Source organism: Canis lupus, chromosome 24, assembly GCF_048164855.1.
Source record: "Canis lupus baileyi chromosome 24, mCanLup2.hap1, whole genome shotgun sequence".
Classification (NCBI taxonomy): Eukaryota; Metazoa; Chordata; class Mammalia; order Carnivora; family Canidae; genus Canis; species Canis lupus.
The window spans coordinates 45,159,102-45,185,264 of record NC_132861.1 but is presented as its reverse complement, the minus strand read 5'-3'; the positions used below and the strand labels follow the sequence as shown (position 1 = coordinate 45,185,264).

The 26,163-nt window shown below is 41.6% G+C and overlaps 1 long non-coding RNA gene across 5 annotated transcripts; it reads left to right on the top strand.

The window, feature by feature from the left end:
* The first annotated feature begins 1,177 nt into the window (after positions 1-1,177).
* LOC140616178 (uncharacterized) lies at positions 1,178-19,814 on the top strand. Of its 5 annotated transcripts, none has more exons than XR_012016706.1 (5): positions 1,184-1,680; positions 1,969-2,028; positions 8,877-8,962; positions 16,743-16,902; positions 18,039-19,814. It is a non-coding gene; the product is annotated as an uncharacterized lncRNA (long non-coding RNA). The 5 variants fall into 5 exon arrangements; XR_012016705.1 differs by lacking the exon at positions 18,039-19,814 and adding an exon at positions 17,888-18,032; XR_012016707.1 differs by lacking the exon at positions 18,039-19,814 and having other exon boundaries at positions 1,178-1,396; positions 16,743-17,049.
* The last annotated feature ends 6,349 nt before the right edge of the window (positions 19,815-26,163 follow it).

Genomic DNA, 26,163 nt, shown 5'->3' with positions numbered 1-26,163 from the left:
TAAAATACGCAAATTATTTTTCCTATACTTCCAGTTTAGGACTTTCTGAAGCTAAGAACCAGACCAAAAAAAAAAAAAAAAAGAAAGGAAAAGAAAATCAGAGCAAGGCCCCTTACTCAGGACTAGCCCTCCCCACTCCCAACACACACACATATCCCAAGGCGCTTTTTTCAGATCCCAATGTGGGGACAATTCCTAGGATTCTGATCCCCCTCCTGACCCTACTACCGGTGCTAACGGTGACTCAAAAAGCACATTGATGGTTTCAACTCAAAGAAACAATATTGAGTAATTGAAGATACGAGTCAATAGCGGTGGAGTTCCTTAACCTCTGTGAGCCTCAATTTCCCTGCGTGTAACGTGAAACTATTAAAAAAAAACAAACCAACAAAACAAAACAAAACAAAACAAAACAAAAACAGGGGATCCCTGGGTGGCTCAGCGGTTTGGCGCCTGCCTTTTGCCCAGGGCGCGATCCTGGAGTCCCGGGATCGGGTCCCGCATCGGGCTCCCTGCATGGAGCCTGCCTCTCCCTCTGCCTGTGTCTCTGCCTCTCTCTCTGTGTGTCTAAAATAAATAAATAGATAAATAAATCTTTAAAAAAATGTAAACTTGTTTGGAAACGTCCATGATAAAACGTGCGAAAGGCAACACAGCCCGGGGCCACGCAGGCCCTGGGGACTTTGGCTACCGCGGCTTCCACGGCGCCGGGAGACCCGGGGAGGGAGCGGGGCCGACTGCGCACCCCGAGCCCTCCCGCGCCTCCGACTCGGCTAAAAAGGGCGAGAGGACTCCCACCTGCCCCGCCGCGCGGGCTGCGGCCTAACCGCCTCGCCCACGAGCCCGCGATGAGTGGCGGCTTTTATGACCTTTAGTCACGTTTTCCGGACCCACCGCCAGGTGCCTGAACGTAGCAGGAGCCACACCTTGCCCCCACCAACCGAGGAAACGCCGCACACGCCGCACACGAACCCGGACGAACCGACCAACATGTCCGCCCTGCGCGCAGGCGCAGCAGCGGCGGCCGTGACTCGAGGCCCCGCCCCCAGGCGCGCGCCTCTCCGTCCCGGCTCGGGATTGGCCCAGAGGCGGCGCGAGCTCTGATTGGCCGAGGCGGAGTTACTAGGGCAACCGTCTCCTTCCGGAGTGTGCGCCGCCGGGGCCTCCATCCCGGGCCGCCGCTGGGAGGGCGCTCTCGACCTGTCGGCGCCTGCGGGCAGCGGAGGGCGCTTCCGGGGCCTCCCGCCCGGCTCCGCCTCGCGCGGTGGCTCTGGGTGGGCGGGGCCGTGCGCCCGCGGTCGCCTCTCGGGGGAGCGGCGAGACTGTGCGGGTTTCCCCGGGAAGCGCGGTTCTGGGTTCTGGTGTGCGACTCCTAATGTGTGCTGCACGTTTGCATGTGGGTGGGGATGGGCGCTGCTCCACTTCGCCCTGGGTTCTCCGTCTGCAAAGATAAAGACCCTTGAACTGTTGGTGCTGAGTTTTTACCGTCAGGGGGCTTTATTTTGGCCCTCTGTTCCTTCATTTGAGCACCTGGTGGTGGAACCAATTTTTTTAAAAACGAAATTATTTGAAAACGCGTGTTGAAGGGAGCAGAATGAGAGGGAAAAGGGAGGAATTCTTGGAAGCTTGCCTGATAACCTCGAGGAGTTCTCCATTTTCTAGATCGTGGCAAAAGACAAGGTATGGGACCTCTGACCTACAGACATAGGCCAAAAATGATCTTTTTCTCTATATTTTGATGCTCGGTGGCATGGGTAAAAGATTCCGATCGAAAGTAACTCTAGGATGAAGCCTAACGTGTTTATTATAAATAGAAACTTAATCCAGATCCTAGAGGGAAAACATGGATAGTATGGAGTGTTGAAGGCCTCTGATGAGCCTAATAATTGTGTCCATTTTAAGCAGAGGAAAAAAAATCCAGGTGAATTGAAGAAAATGAGTTTTTTTTTTTTTTTTTTTTCTCCAAAGGAGTTAGAAGATGGGGAAGATGAGATGTGGGAAGACAAGGACCGTGGAGGTAGAGATGAGGTAATTGTATATACGGTGCAGAGCACGACTTAACTAAGGTCAACAATCAAAATCCAGAGTAAAACAGTTGGAACTGCCTTGTTTTAATCGCCAAAGTGGTATTGTGAACACTTTCTGACTAGTTTTACAAGCCCACCCTAGACTCTACCAAAATCGGACACCGTCATTTTTATGGGGAAAAAAAAAATTGCAGACCACTGCCATGAAGGTAGATGCAAGAATTCCAAACAGAACGTGAGCAAATTAAATACTAGTATCAAGTAAGAAGAATAATACATTGTGAGAAGTGAGTTTTGTTTGGAGGGAATGCAAAAATATTTTTTTGTTTGAAAAGTCCTTTAAGATCCCTGGGTGGCGCAGCGGTTTGGCGCCTGCCTTTGGCCCAGGGCGCGATCCTGGAGACCGGGGATCGAATCCCACGTTGGGCTCCCGGTGCATGGAGCCTGCTTCTCCCTCTGCCTGTGTCTCTGCCTCTCTCTCTCTCTCTCAATCTCTCTCTGTGTGACTATCATAGAAAAAAAAAGAAAAAAAAAAGTCCTTTTGGTTGCCTGGAAATACTGGTTTGAAAGAAACTCTAGATTCTTAGAATTGCCTCATTAAATTCCATTAGTTTGTGTGCCTGTCAAACATCTGTGTTTCCATATTTATTCTTTTGACAAATATTTAGGTCTCTACTATGTTTTCTGCTTCTGGCTGGGAGCCTTTGTGGTAGTTTTTCTTTTTGTTTTTTTTTTTTTGTTTTTTTTGTTTTTTAATTTTTTATTTATTTATGATAGTCACAGAGAGAGAGAGAGAGAGGCAGAGACACAGGCAGAGGGAGAAGCAGGCTCCATGCACCGGGAGCCCGATGTGGGATTCGATCCCAGGTCTCCAGGATCGCGCCCTGGGCCAAAGGCAGGCGCCAAACCGCTGCGCCACCCAGGGATCCCCCTTTCTTTTTGTTTTTTAAGATTTTATTTGACAGAGACAGAGAGAGAGCACAAGCAGGGGGAGTAGGAGAGGGAGAAGCAGGCTCCTCACTGAACAGGGAGCCCAATCTAGGGCAGGATCCCAGGATCCTAAGATCATGACCTGAGCCAAAGGCGAATGCTTAACCCACTGAGCCACCCAGGCGCCCCTGTGTTAGTATTTGAATATGGATAGGTTTGAGATGAGTCCTAAAAGAACTGGGATGGGTGAGTGGGTACACAGCCTGTGAACAGTGAATGCTTCATGTGTGTAGCCACTGTGGGGGTTTAATGCATCTCATTTCATTTTCCCAGTGACTGTATTAGGCAGGTATCATCAGCTCTGTTTTCTACGTGGGAAAATAGATTTAGCCATTAACTTAATTGCTCATAGTTTTCTTCTTTTTTTTTAAATAAAGATTTTATTTATTTATTCATGAGAGACACACAGAGAGAGGCAGAGACACAGGCAGAGGGAGAAGCAGGCTCCTCCAGGGGAGCCCAATGCGATCCCTGGACCCCAGGATCATTACTTGAGCTAAAGGCAGATGCTCAATCATGGAGCCACCCAGGCGCCCCTTTGCTCATGGTTTTATAATTAATAAGTGACAGAGCTGGGATCATACATAGTTCTGCCAAATCCAAAGTCCCTACCCACTTCCTGATTCACATTTTTGGTTTTCCTCCTGCCTCCACCCGTCCCCTCCCCCGCCCCAAGCAACTTGTTTTGAGAGGCAGCCAGCATGTTATTTATTGTTTGCTTTGAACAGCCAGTTGTATAATAGAAACTTTCTTCAACCCCATTCAATCTAGTAGTTGTAATCAAAAGTAAATTACCCATACATGCCTTCTGATTTCAATTTAAAACATGTTAAATGTGTATTCATTTACCAATATTTTGATGTGGGACTAAGGCCTTGTTTTTTGACTTGGGGTTCAGTGTTGGGAGTAGTTTGTCTTCCCAGTACAGAGTACACTCATAAGTGCATCTTCTGTAATTTGAAGTTTGTCTGTTTTTGAGTTTTTATTTAAGTGATCTCTGCATCCAACTGTGGGGCCGGACTCATGACCCCAAGATCAAGAGCTGAATACTCTGCTGACTCAACCAGGCAGGTGCCCCAAAGTTTGTTTCTTTAAGGCAAAACAAAACTTTAAAAAACTAGTAAAGGGGCAGCCCTGGTGGCACAGCGGTTTAGCGCCACCTCTAGCCAGGGTGTGATCCTGGAGACCCAGGAATCGAGTCCCGCGTCGGGCTCCCTGCATGGAGCCTGCTTCTCCCTCTGCCTGTGTCTCTGCCTCTCTCTGTGTCTCTATGAATGAATAAATAAAATCTTAAAAAAAAAAAAAAAAAAAAAAAACTAGTAAAGCAATTAGAATACTCCAGCATTTTTACTTTTTTCCCCATCTTTTTATGGTTGCTCACCCACACCTAATTTGACTACAGTGGCATTTTTAAGCTTTATCAAATATGTCTGAAACATTCAAAGTGGTTTTCACAGATTAACTTACTTTTTGCATTAATTTGATTGGTTTATATGATTTTATTATGCAGTTGAAACCGCAAATACAACAGTCATGTACAGGTTTGGAACAAACACCACTGATGCTTATTAAGGATATACTTTAGCTTATGGAAACAGAAATGGCCAGGTGTTCTGTGAATACCACAGAAGAACCTGCTAGCCACATGTACTTAGCATTTCACAGACATCAAGTTAGTAAGTCTTGTTTGGAAATGAGACTGTCATTCAGTCTAGCCATAAATGTAGGTTAGTATGAGTTGGTTAGATAGACATAGTTAAGACACAGTTAAGAGAGCATCTACTGTATTGTGATGTTCACAATATGTTGCATTAACTTTTATAACAATCAGAAAATTCTTGGTGAATGCAACTTTTGCTTTGGAATCCAGACTCTGGTTCTTGGAAGAAAACAGGAGTAATCACATTATATTTTCCTTAGGTTGGTATGTATGTGATGTTCTAGACTGTTCACACTGGTTACCTTTGGTCATTCCTCTTTCTTTCTTTCTTTTTTTTTTTTTTTTTTAAAGATTTTACTTATTTATTAATGAGAGACAGAGAGAGGCAGAGACACAGGCAGAAGGAGAAGCAGGCTCATGCAGGGAGCCTGATGTGGGACTCCCATCCCAGGTCTCCAGGATCAGGCACTGGGCTGAAGGTGGCGCTAAACCGCAGAGCCACCGGGGCCGCCCGGTCATTCCTCTTTAAATTGTGATTCCTATAATGGTTTCCTCTGATTGGTGCAGCATAGAAGTACTCCCACAGTTAAATGAACTTTTAGAGTAACCAGACTCTAAAGTTGGCTCATTGAAATTATTTCATTAAAACCCTTGTCTCTTGGGGTGCCTAGCTGCTTCAGTTGGAAGAGCATGCTACTCTTCATCTAGGGGTCATGAGTTTGAGCCCCACATTCAGTGTAGGGATTACTAAAAAAATAAAATAAATAAAACCCTCATCTCTTTCCCATAATATCCCTGATCCCATATCATTCCCATGCCAGATGAACTGGTCCCTCATCTGCTTGCCTGTAAATTGTGTTCATAACCAGTAATGCTAATCACATTGTAGTTACTTATCTCTTCCTGTGATATGGATTGAGAGCTATATATACCAGTTATATTTGTTTGCTAGGGTTGTCTTAGCAAAATTTCACAGACTGGGTGGCTGAAACAACAGAAATTTATTTTCTAACAATTCTGAAGACTGGAAGTTGAAGATGAAGGTATTGGTAGGTTTGGTTTCTTCTGAGGCCTCTCTCCTTGGTTTGTAAATGTCAGCCTTCTTGCTAAGTCTTCACATGGTCATTTGTCATCTGTGGCCTAATCTCTTAAAAGGGCAGCAGCCATATTGTATTAGAGCCTATTCCAATGACCTCATTTTAACTTAATTACTTCTTTAAAGGCCTGTCTTCAAATACAGTAATATTCTTATATACTGTGGATTAAGACTTTGACATATGGATTTTAGTGGGATATCTCTCAGCCCATAACCAGTAATGCCTTCCCTCCATTATGACATTCTGAATTAACACTGGCAAGATAAAGACACTGGTTTTATTTATTGCCCATGTTTCTTCATTTCGTCCTTTTGTGTATGGTGAGACTTCAGTGTTTTGCTAACTTTTTTTTTTTTTTTTTAAGATTTATTTATTTGAGAGAGAGAGAGAGCATGGGGGCAGGCGCAGGGGCAGAGGGAGAAGGAGAAAATCTCAAGCAGACTCTGTGCTGATTGTGGTGAAGCCAGATGCAGGGTTCAATCGCACGACCATGAGATTATGACCTGAGCTGAAACCAAGTTGGATGCTTAATTGACTGTGCCACCCAGGTGCCCCTAAAATTTTTATCTTTAGTTATTTAGTTTTATAATACCATGCCCAGTTATTAATAGCTGTGGGTTGGGAATTGATGATATAATTAGGAAGCATGAGGCCCAATCTTTGGGGCTTGGCCTCTTGTTCCTCTGTATGTTCCAGTTGCCTGTAATGGGGGGCTCTTCACTTTGGTATTTATTTGTATGCAAAGAGTGGGTATAGAGATTACTTAAAAATAAAATCTTTAAAACAAAAACCAGGGGGATCCTTGGGTGGCGCAGTGGTTTAGCACCTGCCTTTGGCCCAGGGCGCGATCCTGGAGACCTGGGATCAAATCCCACATCGGGCTCCCGGTGCATGGAGCCTGCTTCTCCCTCTGCCTATGTCTCTGCCTCTCGCTTTCTCTCTGTGACTATCATAAATAAATAAAAATTAAAAAAAAAAAAAAAAGGAATGAGGCCTGGAACCTCCTTTAAAAATAAAAAAATAAAATAAAATAAAACAAAAACCAGGGGATCCCTGGGTGGCTCAGCGGTTTGGTACCTGCCTCCAGCCCAGGGCATGACCCTGGGGTCCTGGGATCGAGTCCCACTTCGGGCTCCCTGCGTGGAGCCTGCTTCTCCCTCTGTCTGTGTCTCTGCCCCCAGCCCCATGCCTCTTATGAATAAATAAATAAAATCTTAAAAAAACAAAAACAAAAAAAAACCCAAAACCAAACAAAAAAACAACAAAAAAATAAAACAAAAACCAAAGAGCACTCTGATGGTGTGTGGAGCCACCTAAACAGTAATTGACTTGGTATATTTTCCTAGGGCAGTAGCTTGAAAACTTCTAGTAACCTAGTTCTAGTTCCTTCCCTGTAAAGATTCTGATTTGATAGCTCTAAGTGAAGTCTAGGATTTTTTTTTCTTTTTCTTTTTCTTTTTTTTTTTTTTTTTTTTTTTTTTTTTTTTTTTTAATTTTTTTTTTATTTATTCATGATAGGCACACAGTGAGAGAGAGAGAGGCAGAGACACAGGCAGAGGGAGAAGCAGGCTCCATGCACTGGGAGCCTGATGTGGGACTCGATCCCGGATCTCCAGGATCGCGCCCTGGGCCAAAGGCAGGCGCCAAACCGCTGCGCCACCCAGGGATCCCTTCTTTTTCTTTTTCTTTAGGTGAGCATGGCAGGTGGTGCTGGGAGCTCTCTTACTACACATTGAGAAGTTCACCTTAGAGAGAGCAACATAGACATTGACATATGTGCCTGACCAGATCTTGTACTCGCTGACTGTACAATGTGGTTGTAACCCCCGTGGGCACAGGGAAGATGTGCTCTCTGTGTTGCCACTTCTTTCCAGATTGTCATCCCCCAGAAAAGTGGTGGGAAGATTACTACCACTCCAAAAAATAAAGTAGTGGGGGGGAAAGTTTCTGGCTCCCAAGTTTTCTGAGAAACTGTCACCACACAGGAAGACAGCCACCAGGGCCCAATTGCCAAAAGACAGGAGGGGTGCCAAGCTCGAGGACCATGAAAAGAGAATGGGAGCTATGAGGAAGAGGAAGATAAGAACGCTGAGTTGGGCCAGAATACAGAAGGTGATGAATTCTCTTCCAGGGCTGTTCTGGCTAGCAACTGGCAGATGGCAAGGGTCGGCCCTGCTTGCCATTCCATATGCCGTTGGGGGCGGGTTCTGTGAGTATACCCACCCTTCGGAAAGTTGCCTTGGCAATTGCTGGCTGACTTTTCAGGTGTGGCTTCGTCGATGAGGAATCTCAGTGGACCTTTGACCTCTGCTGTCCAAGTGATCAGAATCAGTGTTTTCTCTGAATTTTCTACATTGATTATTTCTGTCCCAGTGCATAGGAGCCATGCCAGTTAATTGTCCCCCAAACTTAGTTGTCAGTGATTTTGTTTTTGTCCTGATGGAGTTGAGTCTCTGTAACATTTTAAATGATACTGCTTCCAAAGAAGTAATTATTAATAGTTTTACTTAAATACAATGGCAGTACCTTTAAAATTATTTCAAAAAAGGAGGTTAAAGTGGCATTGAATTTTTTCCTTAGGTTTGTGTATTATAGTCAGATTTATGAGCAGTTTCTCTGAAAGAATAATTTGTTATTCTCAACAAGTGTGTGGGAGCCATTGGTTAGGTGGGTTTTCATTTAGATTCTGAAAAAGGTGTATGTTCTGCATGGGCCAGAGGGAGAACAGTCCTTCCTGGGGGCGTCAGGGAAGACGAGCAGGACAAGGGCAGTGATGACAAAGGATGTGAGGAGGGAGAGAAAGAGGAAGGCCAGGATGGCCTAAATCAGCTCAATTGAAGGATGGTCCATATCAAGGAATTAGAGTTGTAAGGGAAGCCCTTGGGCAGGGGTTGTTGGATGTCTTTTAGGAACTTGAAGAATGTTCTAATTAATTTATAAATGCTTTTATAAGTACTCTTGTCTAGAGCTAATTTGTATGTCTTGTGAAGAGTAGGTATTACCATAGGTGTGATATTTGTGGATAGAGTAAAAGCTTCCAGTTAACTCATTAGTGATACAGACAGATCATTAAAAATATAATATTCTGACTTTTGCCCACAGAGCCTATCAAAAAAACACCTGATAAACAGAAGAAGGAAATGGCCAAACAGAAGGCTTCCATGAAACCAAAAAACAGAAATTGGAAGGTAACTTCTTTGCTGTGTGTGGTTTTTTTTTAAGATTTTATTTATTTATTTATGAGAGACACAGAGAGAGAGGCAGACACATAGGCAGAGGGAGAAGCAGGCTCCATGCAGGGAGCCCGATGTGGGACTCGATCCCAGGACCCCAGGATCACGCTCTGAGCCAAAGGCAGATGCTCAACTGCTGACCCACCCAGGCGTCCCTTTGCTGTGTTTTAAAGCACAAACAAAACATAGAGAATTTCATATTAACAGAATAGATGTAGTGTAGGTTTGATACTTGTGGACAGAGTAAAAGCCCAAGTGGCAAACAAGGGGATTTTTATTGCAGTTTGGTTATTACAATATGCCAGAATCTTTAATGGAATTTTCTTGTAGCATCATTGTTTCTGAACAGTTTGAGTTCCTTTTTTTCTTTTCTTTTTTTTTAACCTTTCATATGGCAGTTGAACTACCTGTAACTTTCAAACTGTTTGTTGGAAACCTGAATTTCACCAAAACCACTGCCGAACCAAAAAAACTGGTCTCAGTGAATTTTTTGCTAAAAATGATCTCATAGTTGTTGGTGTCAGAGTTGGCTTGTCCAGGTAAATTCCAATAAATTAAGAATATCAAGTTTATCAGCCCAGCATTATTATCCCTGGAAGAATTAGGAGTTCCTGTAACTTTCTGTTTCGTTGTGGGTTGCTAGACTTTTGTGTTGTCAAATCCTTTTGTGACCTGCTCTTTACCCTTTGGAGGGGTTTTACCTCAGCCTCTTGCAGTTCAGAGTGAGTATAGTAGTCTCGTATCCTCGAGGATACATTATAAGACCCCTGGTGGATACCTGAAGCCACAGATAGTACTGAACCCTACATGCACTATGTTGTTTCTTTTACATACATATCAGTGATAAAGTTTAATTTATAAATTGGCCACCATAAGAGATTAATAATAATATAACAAGTAGAATAATTACAGCAATATCCTCTAATAAAAGTTATATGAATGTGGTTTCTCGAACCTCACAAAATATCTCACTGTACCATATTCGCCCTCATTGTGATGATGTGAGATGATAAAACGTCTCTATGATGAGATGAAGTGAGGTCCATGGCATAGGCATCGTGACCTAGCATTAGAGTACTATTGACCTTTTGATGCTGGGTCAGAAAGAGAATCATCTGCTTCCAGACCACACAGTTGACTGTGGGTAACTGAAGCCATGGATAAGACAGACTAATGTATTTAAAACCCTTTGGTGACCCTTAGAAAACCCATTAGATTAAACTCTGCTATCCCATTTTTCCAATTGAAATGTTAACATAATCCTGAGATTTTTCCTTGTCTTCACAGAACCATAGTTTCGTGATTTTCCACTGTGAGCAATGTTATTTGCCCCAAACTACTTTAAAGCGAATCACACCTTTAGTCACAGCCCCCTAGCTCTGGTGGCACATATGGGTCCTGTATCACTCCTCCTTTTTTGCTGATTCGAATTTTATCTTTCTCACTTCTTTTGTATCAGAAGCATATTCTTGGATGTGAGCATATAGTACTCAGACTGTCCTAGGTAAAAACAAAAAGATAATGATAATAGTGAACTCACTGAGCATTCACTATTCCAGGCATTGTTTCTAAATTCCTTACTTAGACCTTCCTTATGACCAGTTCAGAGTGAGTCACTGGATCTGTTAAGACAATCCTCAGTGGTAATCACTGACATTATCCCCATTTCACAGAGGAGAAATTTTAGGCACAGAAAAGTTAAGTAATGTGCCCTGTATCACATGGCTAGACAATGGCCAAGCTAGGATTTAAGTACAGCACTCTGGCTCCAGAGCCTCTGCCACGACTTTTGTCACATTGCCAGTACGGTTTTTGTTAACTATATTTTGTAATACTGTTGCATTTGCAGGAAATACGAATTTCTTTTGCATTAAAAAATATATTTGTAGTAGCCCTTCGGTTTGCTAACACATTCCTCATTACGAGTGATATTTTTGTTCCAATTCGCAAATGTAGATGGCTGTTTCTTAAAACAAAAATTCAAAACCTCATAATTTCAAGCTTCATTTTCTATAGCTTTCGGTTAAATTGGGTCAGTTGGCTAAACAGAAAACTAATAAAGATTTCAACAGGTGAATTTGTACTGACTCTTAGTCCTTGCTCCAGGACAGGGTTTCTCGATTTTGTCACTGTTAACATTTTGGGCCAGATAATTCTTTGTGGCGGGGGACTGTCTAGTGGATTGCAGGCTATGGATTCCACCCACTGCATACTAGCACTCCTGCAGTTGTGACAGCCAGAAATGTCTCTAGCCCTTGTCTAACTTGCCCCAGGGTGAGAACCATTCCTCTCTGGTTTCTTTATGACATTTATATTGCTAGCTGGTGGAGCCTTGGTTTTAAATTGTAATGACTCAGTGCTGACTTCCACTTTCACATCCAGTGTGACTAGCCAACTAGAGTCGTGCCTCTACATCTTACCTAGGTGTTTTTTTTTTCCTTTTTCTTTTACATCTCTGTAGGAAATTTGGTTATGTAAATTTTAAATCTGCTGATGACCAGAGAAAAGCCTTGAAACTTAGTGAGACAAAGGTCCTTGGGTATGAAATTAAATTGAGAAAACCAAAAGGAAAGGAAGTAAAGAAAGGTATACAAATAAGGTAATTGTTTATAGATACTTGTGTATCTAGAAGACTCTGGGTCAGGAAGGAGTCTCGGATTTTTACTCTGTGCAAGTAGTCAGTTACTACCAGGTCACCTACTTGCACAGCACAAACTATCTACATTGCTATCACCCTCTATGCTATAGCTGTATGGCTCACCTTCCCTGTCATAATGTTCTTTGTCTACTGTACCTTACCTTCATTATGTCATTATGTACCTTACCTTCTTTGCCATAATGTTGTCTCTGGGACTCATTCCCTGGCTACCTGAAGCCCATCCATGGAATCACAGCTTAAAGTTCATTTCCTCAAGATCAGAAAAAATTTCCCTTACTACCAGACTAGGTTAAGTCCTTTTGGGGGGCGGGGGGGGCGGTGGTGGAGTCTAGGTGGGACTTTTTTTTTTTTTTTTTTTGAGAGAGAGAACATAAACAAGGACAAGCAGAGGGAGAAGGAGAGAGAGAATCTTTAGCCAGGTTCCATACTGAGCGTGGCGCTCAACATGGAACTCAGTCCCACAACCCTGATGAGATTATGACCTGAGCCGAAATCAAGAGTTAAATGCTTAACTGACTGAGCTGCCCACGCACCCCTGTTTGTTTGTTTGTTTTAACTTTATTTATTTTAAGTAATCTCTTTACCCATCGTGGGGCTCAAACTCACAACCCGGAGATCAAGAATCACATGCTCATCTGACTGAGCCAGCCAGGTGCCCCTAGGTTAAGTCTTTACTAGATGCTCTCATTTCCCTTTTTACTTTTCCTTCTTGGCACTTTCCAGAGTTTGTAATTATGTGACTGTTTGCTTACATAGCCTTTTCCCCCAGTAAGACCACATTCCCGAGAGTAGAGGGTAAGTCTTTTTTCATGTAGCATGTAGCATAGCTGTCGCCCAGATATGTGTCCAAATATTTGTTAAATGAAGGAATATGTATTGCTATTAACGCTCTCTAACTCTTGGAGAAGTGTTTTTTTCTCTTTTAGAGAATTTTCGATGCTTGTTAGATCTGAAACCAGACTAAAAATACTCTTCTGTGTTAATGTAGATCTGAATGCCAAAACACTTTTGATCAAGAACATGCCTGACAGCCACTCAACATGACTCAAAAGATGTGTTTAAGGATGCCTTTCAAATCAGATTGGTGAGGAAGAATAGGACAAGTAAAACATGTGTTTTGTACCTATATTGAAAAAGAGTGTATTTCTACTGAATTCAGACATAACAGAATTACATTGCATTCTCCTATATCACTTAATGCCTGATTTTAGGGAAGGGAAGAGTAGTTATCCAACCTTTCTACCAGCAGGCATAGAAACTGAAGGGAGCATCATAAATGGACAGCCAGAAGCTTCTAGAAAACGGTGGTAGTGTCATTGAGAAATGAACATTTATTCTACAAAGTTTAAGATTGAAGATTAGACGAATTCAGTAATAGATTACCTCCATTCTTCTCTCTCCAGGGTTGACGCTAATGAAACACCATGTTTGCTGACTTGCCTGGACAGATACCAAAACAGCACTGAATTGGTCCATTAGAACTGTGTTGTAACAATCAATGAAACACTAGCACCATGTAGCTAGGCTTTGGTAGAGTAAGAGGTGAATGTGGTAAAATTAGAAAGGATGGAGTGGGGATCCCTGGGTGGCGCAGCGGTTTGGCGCCTGCCTTTGGCCCAGGGCGCTGTCCTGGAGACACGGGATCGAATCCCATGTCGGGCTCTCGGTGCATGGAGCCTGTTTCTCCCTCTGCCTATGTCCCTGCCTCTCTCTCTCTCTGTGACTGTCATAAATAAATAAAAATGTTTAAAAAAAAAAAAAAAAAAAGAAAGAAAGGATGGAGTGGGATGTATTTTGAAGGAATTTTTTTTAAGATTTTATTTTTAAGTAATCTCTACACCCAGTGTGAGGTTTGAACTCACAACCCCAAGATCAAGAGTTGCATGCTCCAACGATTGAGCCAGCCAGGGGCCCCTATTTTGAAGGATTTCTTAATGAGGTGCAGCTTGCATATCAGGATTACAGATACATTTAAGTGAAAATTGTTGGTATAGGTGAACTCTAAAATAGTCTATTTTAGACTAGTCTACCAGTATATTCTGAATAACATAAGCTCTAGAAAAGAATCCTGCCAATTGAGAAAACAAGTCTGAAAGGATAAATCCCATATTGTTAGCAATTTGCAATTGTCAGTGGTTAGTGTGAGGGGATTTGGGGCTCTCTGCCATGCATGTAGTCAGCAATACTGGAAAATGACAAAATGAAAAGTTGCTGCAAAAGCCATAGAATTTCTCTAATGTTAGTTACCTTTTGATTAGATATACTTAAGTCTTTAGAATCATTCCTTTACATAAAGAATTATTACAAAAGGAAGATAGGAGATGCCAGGGAATCCATGACCATATTAAATAAAAGCATAATACCTATGTCAGAAGAGAGTGTGGTGCATTCTTCAAGAATATGCTTACTCAACAGATCCTTACTCCATATCTTTTTTTTTTCTTTTTTTTCTTACTCCATATCTTTCACCAAAGTAAGTTACAGGTTCGTGAAGGATTACAATGAAAATATGAAATGATAAAGTAGTAGAGGGAGATGTGGAGAATGTTTTTGTTTTGTTTGTTTTTAGTAAGCTTCAAGAAGGGGAAGCCTGTTAAGTATGACGCAAATCCTGGAAGTTATAAAAGAACAGATAAATTTGACTGCATAAATATAAAACACTTCTACATGGGGCGGGGTGGAGTAGAGGAAATCCCATAAGCAAAGTCGAAAGACAAGTGACAAACCAGGAAAGAAAATCATGATTTCTTTTAAAACTGAGGGCTAATTTTCTGATAGATAAAATGCATCTCACAAATCAGTAAAAAAAAGACCAACAGGGGCGACTGGATGGTGTAGTCTGTTGAACATTTGACTCTTGGTTTTGGCTCAGGTCATGATCTTGGGCTCATGGGATTGAGCCTCATGTTGGGCTCAGTGCTCAGCCTGGAGTCAGCTTGAGATTCTTTCTCTCCCTCTGCCCCTCCTGCTCATATTCTTTCTGTCTCTCTCTAAAATAAATAAAATCTTTTAAAAAAGAATAACAACCGCGTAAAAATATTAGCAAATTATGAACAGGTAGGTCACAGAAAAGGAATTTTCTTTTGAGCATAAAAAAATACTCATCCTCACACATACTAAAAGAATTGTAAGTTAAAAGGCAATTTTAATTAATTTAATTTAGTTGTAACATTTTACCTATTACTATTAGGTGTTCAGAGATCAAAAAGCATTACCATAGTATTGAGGAGGGTTAGAGAAACTGGCAAACTCAGACTTCGTTGGTAGAAGGAAGATTGGTGAAGTGCCTGTGGAGATGAGTTGGTATTTCTTAGTTATAGTTGCATGTATCATTTTATCCTGCAATTACACTCCTAAGAATTTATCCCACAGATAGACACGTGACATAATGTATTACAAAGTTGGTTGATGCAAAATTAGAATTAACCTGAATATCTATCAATGGAAAACTGGCTGAAATTTTCTGGTACATCCAAAAGATACTGTACTATGCAGTTGAAAAAAGAAGTGAAACAGCACTTTATGTACTGATGGAAAATAATCTCCAATATAAAGGCAAGATATAGAACAGTGTGTTTAATATTCTCTTTCATGTAAAAACATAATGGAGGACTTAACTCTACAAACATTAACTCGAAATCAATCAAAGACCCAAATGTAAGAGCTAAAACAAAACTATGGCGAAAACACAGGAGTAAATCCTTGTGATCCTAGGTTGGGGTGTTGTGCTGATGATAAAACAGAAGATTGACAAGTTGGGCTTTATCAATATTGAAAGCATTTATACTCCAGAGGACACTACACAAAAAGTAAAAAAGAACCCTCTGCAGACTGAGAGAAAATATGGCAAATCATATATCTTCTAAGAGCCTTGGATTTGGAATTTGTGAAGAACTCTCCCAACTCAATAATAAGACTAACTAATTAAAAAATGGGCAAAGAGCTTGAATGGACATTTCTCCAAAGTATATGGATGGCCAATAAGAACATGAAAAGATGCTCGACATGAGTTGTTAAGGAAATGCAAATCAAAACCATGGTGTGATCCCACTTCACGCCCATCTGAGTGGCTGTAATAAGAAAGGCAGGCAATAATAAGTGTTGACAAGGCTACAGGGAAATTGGAACCCTTATTCATTGCCGGTGGGAATGTAAAATAAAATAGTGCAGTTTCTTTGGAAAACTATTTGGCAATTTCTCAAAATGTTAAACAGTTGCCATATGGTGCAGCAGTTCTACTAGGTGTATACCCCCTCCAAAATGAAAACAAATAGCTGCACACTTCTAACCACATGTTCATATCACCTTCAGTCATAATAGCCAAAAAAAGTGGAAACAACCCCAAATATCAACCAGTTGATGAATGGATAAACAAAACATGGCATTTCCACACAAGGTAATAGTATCCTGGCATAACGAGGGATGAAGTACTGACATATGCTATAACTTGGATGAGTCTGGAAAACATTAGGCTAAGTGAAAGAAGCCAGTCACAAAAGATTGCATATTCATATGATCCCATTTCTATGGAATGTCCAGAATAGGCAGGTAGCATAGTAGTTGGGCCAGGGGATGGGAATGAGTTGGAGGGAATAAGGAATGACTGCTAATGGATACTTTGGTGGGGGGATGATAAATATGTTCCAAAATTAGATCATGGTGATGGTTCTAGAATTCTGTAAATATACTAGAAACCATTATACACTTTTTATTTTTTTAAGATTTCATTTTTAAATAATCCCTATACCCAATGTGAGACTTGAACTCATGACCTTGAGATCAAGAGTTGCACACTCCACTGACTGAGCCAGCCACGAGCCCCTCATTGTAAATTTTATGATATGTAAATTATATCCCAATCTTTGAAAAATAGAGTGTGTATATATATATATGTACATTTGCTTTTATATATATGGCATGCTGCCCATAAGGAAAGAAATTGGACAGAAGGCACACTTCATATCCTTTTCTACCTTTTGTATTTTGTCTTGTATGTGTATTACTAAATCAGAAGACAAGAATACTAAATCTTGACTATTCTTTCTTCTCTCCCTGATCCCACCCCCACAATTGCAGGATTGCCTATGTTGACTTCAAGTCACAGGCTGATGCAGAGCAAGCCGTAGAAGAGAAGCAAGGAACAAAGACCGGTGGGCTTGCCATAGTTCTGGACCATGCTGGAGAGAAAAGTCAAAGCTAAGAAGAGAGAGGCAGGAAGAACAGAATGTGTAGAAAAGTAAGGGATGCTAAAGCTCTATAGACTGAGACTTTCCAGGGTTGTTAGCAAGGTTCCCCAGAGAGGCACTAACAGGAGGATAGACACACTTAAATAAAATTTCTTATTCAAAACCTTCTTAAATAAAATTTCTCCCTGTATGAAAAACGTGTAAATCATCCTCCTATCAAGTGAATGAGTATTCTAATTAACTATAACCTTGAAGTCTGCAAAAACATGCGCTTTGAGATACATCAGCTTAGCTCCCCTCTTTGGGTACCTTCTAGGTTTCTGTTTGGACAGGCTTTTAAACCTGTGGTTTCAGAATCAGCTATTTAATTCTCTTTAGACATTTCATTCTCTTCAACTAGAGTTTTTGTCAGGTTTGTTTATTTATTTAAAAGATTTTATTTATTCATGAGAGAGAGAGAGAAAGAGAGAGGCAGAGACACAGGCAGAGGGAGAAGCAGGCTCCCTGCAGGGAGCCCGATGTGGGACCCCATCCCAGGACTCCAGGATCACACTCTGGTCTGAAGGCAGGCGCCAAACTGCTAAGCCACCCAGGGATCCCACTTTTTGTCAGGTTTAAACAAGAGACCCCCAAACCAATGTCCCTACTCTGCCTAATCTGAGGGATAGATGTTGTAGCTTAGATAGTATCTATAGGGGGGAAAAAAGCCCAATTTATTATGAATATTTTTAAGAATCAAGGAATTTCACATAGAAATCTGGATTCCCAGCCTCTTTCGGTACTGCATCAGGAAACCAGTGCCCTAGGGTTGCATTCCTACATGCAACCTACCCAATTCCTAGAGTTGTGTGCACTGGAGAATCAGAGGTTTCTTCTTAGCTGTTTCCTATAATCCCCGTGATTCTCACACTTCTCCACTTCTAAGGAGTAAACACACTTAGACTTTGAAAAAATAGAGCCAATACTTTTCTCTTGCAAAGTAGTACTTTTTGTAAAGGTGACATTTTAATATTATGCGTTTGTGTCTTTCAAAAGTGGGAAAATGAAAGCTAGAACAAGAAAGCCACACGTTTCAAGAAAAATGGGAGCAAGCTTATTTCTTTGTGGAGGTCAAGAATGTTCCTACATGTTTATTTTATTTTATTTTATTTTATTTTTTTCCTACGTGTTTAATATGCAAACAAAGAGTGTGTTGAAGAAATTTAACCTCAGGCGCCATTATGAAACAAACCATAGTAGGAACCACGATGGATATACAGAAAAGATGCGTGATAAAAAAACTTAACGAACTGAAAAAAAGACAGAAATTTCAACATGACTTAATTTTGAACATGAATAAAATAAATGACGCTGCTATGAAATGCAGTTATATATTAAGTGAGAAAATTGCCCCGGCATCAAAACCTTTTACAGATGGCGAGTTTATAAAGGAATGTCTGTTGAGTGCAGTGGAAATTATGTGCCCTGAACAGAGACAAGCATTTGCCAGTCTAAGACTAGGTGCTGATACTATTTCGCAGCATGTGGGCCACATGGCAGAGAACTTACAGGGCAAGCTGCAAGAAAAAGCTAAATCATTTGTGGCTTTCTCCATTGCTGCTCCTGAAAGGGCTGATGGAGGTAATCCCTCCCCACCCCAGTTGGCTGTATTTTTTCGTGGTGTTGATGAGACTTTGGATGTGATGGAAGAACTTTTAGACACAGTTTCCATGACAGGCACTGCATCAGGAAATGATGTCTGTGTTGAGAAAAATCTTAAAAATTTTAATGTAGACTGGTCACAGTAAATGTTAGCACAGATGGCAATTCTACACTGGTTGGGGTTGAACAGCTTGTTACAAAACTTAAATCTAGAGTGTCAGGGCTTTGCAAAGACACAGAGCTCAGGTCCGTGCATGGCCTCATTCTCTAGGAATCACTTTGTGCTTAAAAGTTAAAAATGGATCATGTCATGTACGTAGTGATTCATACCATAACCTGGATATTTTCCCATGGCTCAGACTGCAGCAAGTTCAGTGCTTTGTTCAGTGAGTTAGATGCACAGTATGGAAGCCTGTTCTGCCCCATGGGATGGAAGTGCCCATTTTTTGAACTGTTGGAAGAAATTGATTATTTTCATGTCTTCTAAAGGAAAATCAGCTCCTCAGCTTACTAGCAAAGATTGGGTCAAAGACTTACCCTTTTTGGTTGACATTATGACTTACCTAAAGACACTGGATATTTCTTTGCAAAGGCCTTCACAAGTGGTTACACAGATGTAGGACTCAATTCACTCATTGCTAATGAAACTGTGTCTTTGTGAAACTCATTTGGCAAGGAACAGTCTGGCCCACTTCCCTACGCTGAAATTAGTTTCTGAAAATGAAAGAGATGGCCTGAACTATATTTCCCGAATTAAAGAGTTGAAGACTGAATTCCAAAAACGGTTCTCTGATTTCAAACTTTATGAAAATGAACTGACATTGTTCAGTTCACCTTTCTCAATATTAATAATGTGAGCGAAGAGCTATGGAAGTTCTTGAATTGCAGTGCAACACTATACTGAAAATGAAATATGATGGTGTTGGGATCCCAGAATTCTACAATTATCTTGGGAATGGTTACCCTAAATATAAAAACCACTATGCAAAGATTCTGTCCATGTGTGGAAGTACCTACATTTGTGAGCAGCTCTTTTCTGTTATGAAACAACATAAAACTAAATCTTGCTCCTGGTTAAAGACTCGGAGATGAATTCTCTGCTGCATGTTGCTGTGCAAGATTCACAGCCTGACCTTGATTGACACCTTGGGGCTTGAGAAGGGAATATGAGGTGTTGGATTTCAAATCTAAAGAGAAAGGAATCATGAAACTTTAATTATTTCTACTTCCAAATTCTATTTGTCCAATGTCAAAGTACAATCTCTGGCATCATATGTTTGTGCTTATCACATATAAAATAAAGTTTGATTATATCTTGGTAGTTAATTTTTCCTATTCAGGGCCTTTCTGGCCCTTAGAGTGATTCAGGTTGATAAACCTCTGCCCTAAAAGCAGCCACATTTTTCCTAAAGGCACTCATGAACTAGGGATGTGAACCAGGGTGTGAGCCGGGGGAATGAGATGTTTAACTGCTGAGCACAGCTGTCTCCCCAAGAATGACAGACTTGCCATTGTGATCTTGGGGCTCAGGTCAGAGTAACCCCCCTTCTTGGACAGAGCTGGGACAGCATAGCCAATACTCCCCTCTGGGCTTCTTTTGTTAGTGTTTCCATTTTTTTTTCTTAAAGATTTTATTTATTCATGAGAGACACACAGAGAGAGGCAGAGAGAGACATAGGCACAGGGAGAGGCAGGCTCCCTGGAGGGAACCAGATGCAGGACTCTATCCCAGGACCCCAGGATCATGACTTGAACCAAAGGCAGATGCTCAACCACTGAGCCACCCAGTCGCCCCTCCATTTTGGATTTACACATTTCTTTGAAATTTCAACATTGTTGGTCAGGATTAGAATGAGTTGTTGCTAGCCCCAGAGCCATCCTGCCTCCTACAGGCAGGGAGGGGCATTTTCTTGGCATCAGGGCCACCCCAAGGGGATGCAGAATGAGGTGTCAGTATGTTTAAGAGTTTATGAGCAGGGGATCCCTGGGGGACTCAGGAGTTTGGCGCCTGCCTTTGACCCAGGGCGTGATCGAGTCCTGCTTCGGGCTCCCTGCATGGAGCCTGTTTCTCCCTCTGCCTCTCTCTGTGTCTCTCATAAATAAATAAAATATTAAAAAAAAAGAAAAAAAAGAGCTTATGAGCATTCTTCTAGGGAGCAGGCCCATAGCTACCATCAGTGTCTTAAAGAGGTCTGTGACCCAAAATGGGTTTTTCCACTATGAAATTAGGACATGACTGTCACTGCTACAGAAACTGTATCCTAAAAAAAATCAGTTCAATTATAAAACTGATATATACTTATTGTGGAACATCTGGAAACTATAAAGAAATAGAGGGGAAAATCTATAATCTCAACAATCAGAGGTTACCCCTGTAAATATTTAGGTATATTCGTTTCTTTCAATTTTCTATGTATTATTTTATATGGTTGAGTGTAGTAAGTCTGAATCATTTTGTATTCTGCTCCCCTCTCCCCTCCCCCGTTGAACAGTGAAATCTTGGGGTGCCTGGCTGGCACGGTTGAAACATGCACTTCTTCATCTCCCGGTTGTAAGTTCGAGCCCCACGATGGGTGTAGAGATTACTTAAAAATAAAAAATAAAATCTTAAAAATAAAAAACAAAACTCAAAACAAGAACAGGGAAATCCTAAATATCTGTCAGTCTTCCAAGCTCAAGTTGGGTTTATTTGATTGCATCACGTGTGTACTGATGGACCTTTGCCAGCCAGGGTGAGTCTCTTGGCATCATGTAAGCCATAGGCTTGATTTCCAGGTGTGGGATCCCTTTTCTGTTCTGCCAGGTTCTGAGAAGACCAGAGGAAAACCCTACTGTCCAGGGAAGGAGAGGCAGAGTGCATCTGATGACACTCAGGACAGCCTTTGGGCAGAGGTTCCAGGACCATTAATGAGTGTGAAGAAGCTCGGCTTTTTAGATCTGATGTTAATCTCTGCAGCATTTGACACCACTACCCACCTCCTCCCTCCCCTTCAAATCTCATTCCCATTTTTCTCCTTCCTTTCTGAATGCTGCTTACCAGGCCCTTTCCTTCCTCTGTCCCTTAAATACTCATTTTTCTCCAATGACTTTTTCTCCCTACAACTTACCAGTGACTTTTAACCTTTTTGGGAGGAAGGGGACAAGGGAGGTCAGTCAGGGCTCTCTTAAAGTATCAGTTAAAAATACCAATCCTCTTCCAAGAATCATGCGTGTGTATACCTACATGTGTGGGGTTTTTTTTTTTTTTAAGATTTTATTTATTCATGAGAGACAGAGAGGCAGAGACACAGGCAGAGGGAGAAGCAGGCTCCATGCAGGGGGCCTGATGCAGGACTCGATCCTGGGACTCCAGGATCATGCCCTGGGCCGAAAGCAGGCACTAAATGGCTGAGCCACCCAGGGATCCCCTACATGTGTGTTTTTATTGCACTTTCAGAAAGTCCCCAGACCCTAGAAGCCTTAGGACCATCTAGTCCCATGGATTTAGTTATGTGCAAAGCTTCCAGTGTGGAATCTCCAACCCTGCACTTCCTTTTTTTTTTTTTTTTAAGCTTATTTACTTGAGAGGGAGAGAGAATGAGGAGAGGGGAGGGGCAGAGGGAGAAGGAGAGAGAATCTCAAGCAGATTCCATGCCGAGTGTGGAGCCTAATGCGGGGCTCAATCTGAAAACCCTGAGATCATGACCTGAGCCAAAACCAAGAGTCCTGCTCAACTGACCGAGCCACCTGGGTGCCCCAGCACTTCCTTCTAAATGCCAGCCTGGAAGCTGCTGGACTTCTCCATTGGGATGTCCACAGGCATTTTCAATGTGTGGTGTTGATGATTGAATTAATCATTTCTCTCCCCATCTCCTAAACCAATCTCCCCCAGTTTTCTTTATTTTAGTGAATGGTACCATCATCCACCCAGTTCTGGCTCAAGGCAGAAACCTGGCAGTCGTCTTGGACTCCTACTTACTCATTTCCCGTTTCTATTTAGTTGCTAAATCTTGTTGATTATACTACTTAACTAAGGTTTCAAGTCTTCCCACTTGTCTACAATCCCATTAGTAGTGAACACTCCTCTAGTTGGGACCATCATCTCCTGCTTGAACTTCTACAAACCCCCCAACTGGTCTCCCTGCTTCTAGTGTCTCCGTCTACAACACTTTGCCTTCAAAACATTCTCCACCGGGGGTGAAGGGATGAGGTAACTGGGGGATGGACATTAAGGAGGGCATGTGAGGGCAGCCCCGGTGGCTCAGCTGTTTAGCGCCTCCTTTGGCCCACGGAGTGATCCTGGAGACCCGGGATCGAGTCCCGCGTCGGGCTCCCTGCGTGGAGCCTGCTTCTCCGTCTGCCTGTGTCTCTACCTCTCTCTCTCTCTCTGTGTCTCTCATGAATGAATAAATAAAATCTTAAAAAAAAAAGGAAGGCATGTGATGTAATGAGCACCAGGTATTATATAAGACTGATGAGTCGCTGAACTCTACTTCTGAAACTAATAGTACACTGTATGTTAAGTAATTGAATTTAAATTAAAAACAAACAAAAAACCAAAACATTCTCCACCCAACAGTGACCAAAAAATAGAGTCAAACAACTCAAATTAGGTCACATTACTCCCCTGCTTAACATTCTCCAATACTTCTCTTCATCATTTATAGTAAAACCCAAACTCTTTTAATTCAACAACAAAAAAATCAAAGAACCCAATTTAAAAATGGCCAAAGGACTTGAATAGACATTTCTCCAAAGATGTACAAAAGGCCAATAAACACATGAAAAGATAATCATCACTGATCAATCAGTAGGGATACGCAAGTTGAAACTACAATGAGATGCCACCTCACACTCATTAGATAGCTACTATAACACAAACAACAATGACAACCAACAGAAAACAAGTGTTGGAGAGGCTGTGGAGAAATTGGAACCCATGTGCACTGTTGGTGGAAATGTAAAATAGTACAGCCACTGTGGAGATCAGTATGGTGATTCCTCAAAACTTAAAAATAGAATTACCCTATGATCCAGCAATTCCACTTCTGGGTGTATACCCATAAGAATTGAAAGCAGGGTCTTGAAGAGATATTTGTGTACCTTGTTCACAATAGCCAAAACATGGACACAACCCAAATGTCTCTCAACATATGAGTAGATAAGCAATATGTGATATATACACACAATGGAATATTATTCAGCCTTAAAAAAGAAAATTATACACCTGCTACAACATGGATGAATATAGAGAACATTATGCTAGGTGATATAAGCCAGTCACAAAACAAACAAATACAGGATGTTTGCACTTATATGAAATACTTAGCGTAGTCAGAATCCTAGAAACAGAAAGTAGAATGGTAGTTGCCAGGTCTGTTGGAGGGGGAATGGGAACTTCATGTTGAATGGGTGTAGAGTTTTAGCTTTACAAGATGAAAAGAGTTCTGGAGATGGATGGTGGTAGTAGCACAACATTATGAATATATTTCATACCATTGAACTATATACTTAAAAATAATTAAGATGGTCAATGTTGTTATGTGTAGTTTGCCCAGTTCAAAAACAAAACAAAACAAAACAAAACAAAACAAAAGCCCAAACTCCTCACCTACCATGGGACTACAAAGCCATATATAACAGGGGGGTCTCCTGTCTCCCTGATCTCTTATGCACTTTGTTCTTCACTGTATACTTGATACTTGCCTTCTTTCTGTGCCTTAAGTCCTTGGACAGAGCTGTTCCTGGAATATTCCTCTCCAAGTCTTCTGACCACCCAGGTCAGAGCTTCAGTGTTACCTCCTCAGAGAAACCTCTCCTGACCCACCTTAAAATGACCACCCCTCCCTCTCCTCTTTTGTTTCCACTTATGTTATATCCTTACCCCAAAAGGTTGTATCCTCAGTGTGTCATATCAGGAGGTGTGTGGTGTCCATTTGCCCCATTCCTGGTGATGTTAACTTTGATCATTTATTTAAGATGGTTTCTCTTAGGTTCCTTCACTGTAAATTACTTGTTGATAAGTTACTTCATGGAGATCCTAAGGGACTCTGTAAATATCCTGTTCCTTATTCTACTTTTCCCTAGTAATTTTACCATCTGTTGCTGATTCTTGCCTGAAACAATTATTACTGGGGTATATGCCAAGTGGCAGTTTTCAATTTTCCTCATTCTACATTGATTGGTTGGAGTTCTGTGGGGAAGACTTTTCTCTTCACCGTCATTTATTTAAGTATTTATATCACTATGGACTCACAGATTATATTTTATTCTATAGCTTCTTATATGAGTTATAATCCATAATGATCCTTATTTATGTTGTCTGTCAGATTGTCCCAGATTTAGCATAGGAGCCCATTCAGGTTGCTTCCCATGTCCATTGACATGGTCCACATGTCCCCATTAGTGCTTGAACCCTTCCTTACTTTCTGGCATCATGAGATGTTGGAGGCTCATCTTATAATTTCCTTGCCACAGCCCTGAAGATATGGCTATTCCCCCAACAAGCCTTGGTGCCTTCCATTGCAGAATGGCATGAGACACCAAGACCTGGGTGCTGAGTGAAGTCATTGGTGTTGGGCATTAGGACTTTCTGGCCCTCTGAGTGGACAGTCAGGTAATGTACATGTACATACATGTATCTTCATACATGTAGATACCAAAAGCTATTTTGACACATCTGTCTGTATTTTGAATACCATGAGTTCACAGTGCATCATGTTCATTGATGCCTCTTCTTCCAGTCCCAACACCACAGTGTTTATTCTAGCTGACCCCCTCTCTGTATTTTTTAACAGATTTTTCTGATAGTGAGAAATCTGGCTTCTTTAGTCACAGTATATTTACTTACCTGTTTAATACTAGAATATGCATATTTTCTGATTTTATTTTTTTAAAGATTTTATTTTATTTTTAAAAAAATTTCACCTAGGTGGCTCAGTGGTTGAGCATCGCCTCTGGCTCAGGTCGTAATCCTGGGGTCCTGGGATCGAATTCCCATCAGGCTCCCCGCGAGGAACCAGCTTCTCCCTCTGCTCCTATCTCTGCCTCTCTCTGTGTGTGTCTCTCATGAATAAATAAATAAAATATTTAAAAATAATAAAAGATTTAATTTATAGGAGGAGGGGCAGAGAGGGAGAGAGAGGGACAAGCAGAGCACAGAGCTCAGAGCCTGAGGGGGCTCAATCCCACAGCCCTGAGATCAGGACCTGAGCCAAGATCAAGAGTCAGATGCTTAACTGACTGAGCCACCCAGGTGCCCCTTAAAGATTTTATTTTTAAATAATCTCTATACTCATCATGGGGCTTGAATTTATAATTACAAGATCAAGAGTTGCATGCTCCACCAACTGAGCCTGCCAGGCAGCCCCAGTATTTTCTGAATTTCTAACATACACCTCTCTGAAAAATAAACCTACTACTTAGAGTAAGACACTATACAGTTTTTCTCCTTTAGTCTTAGAGCTTATGGTCAAAATACTCCTTAGTAAAGCAGCTTAAGTGATGCTCCTGGTGTCCCCAGGGCTATTACTCATTTGTGGTACACTTATGGTCGTTTGTTCCTGTTGATATTCCACTTTGGGCCATCTCCTCTCCCCCCTCTTCCCCAATTCAATGTTAATTAAAAACGTGTTCAGGGGGTGCCTGAGTGGCTCAGTCAGTTAAGCTTCTGCCTTCAGCTCAGGTCATGA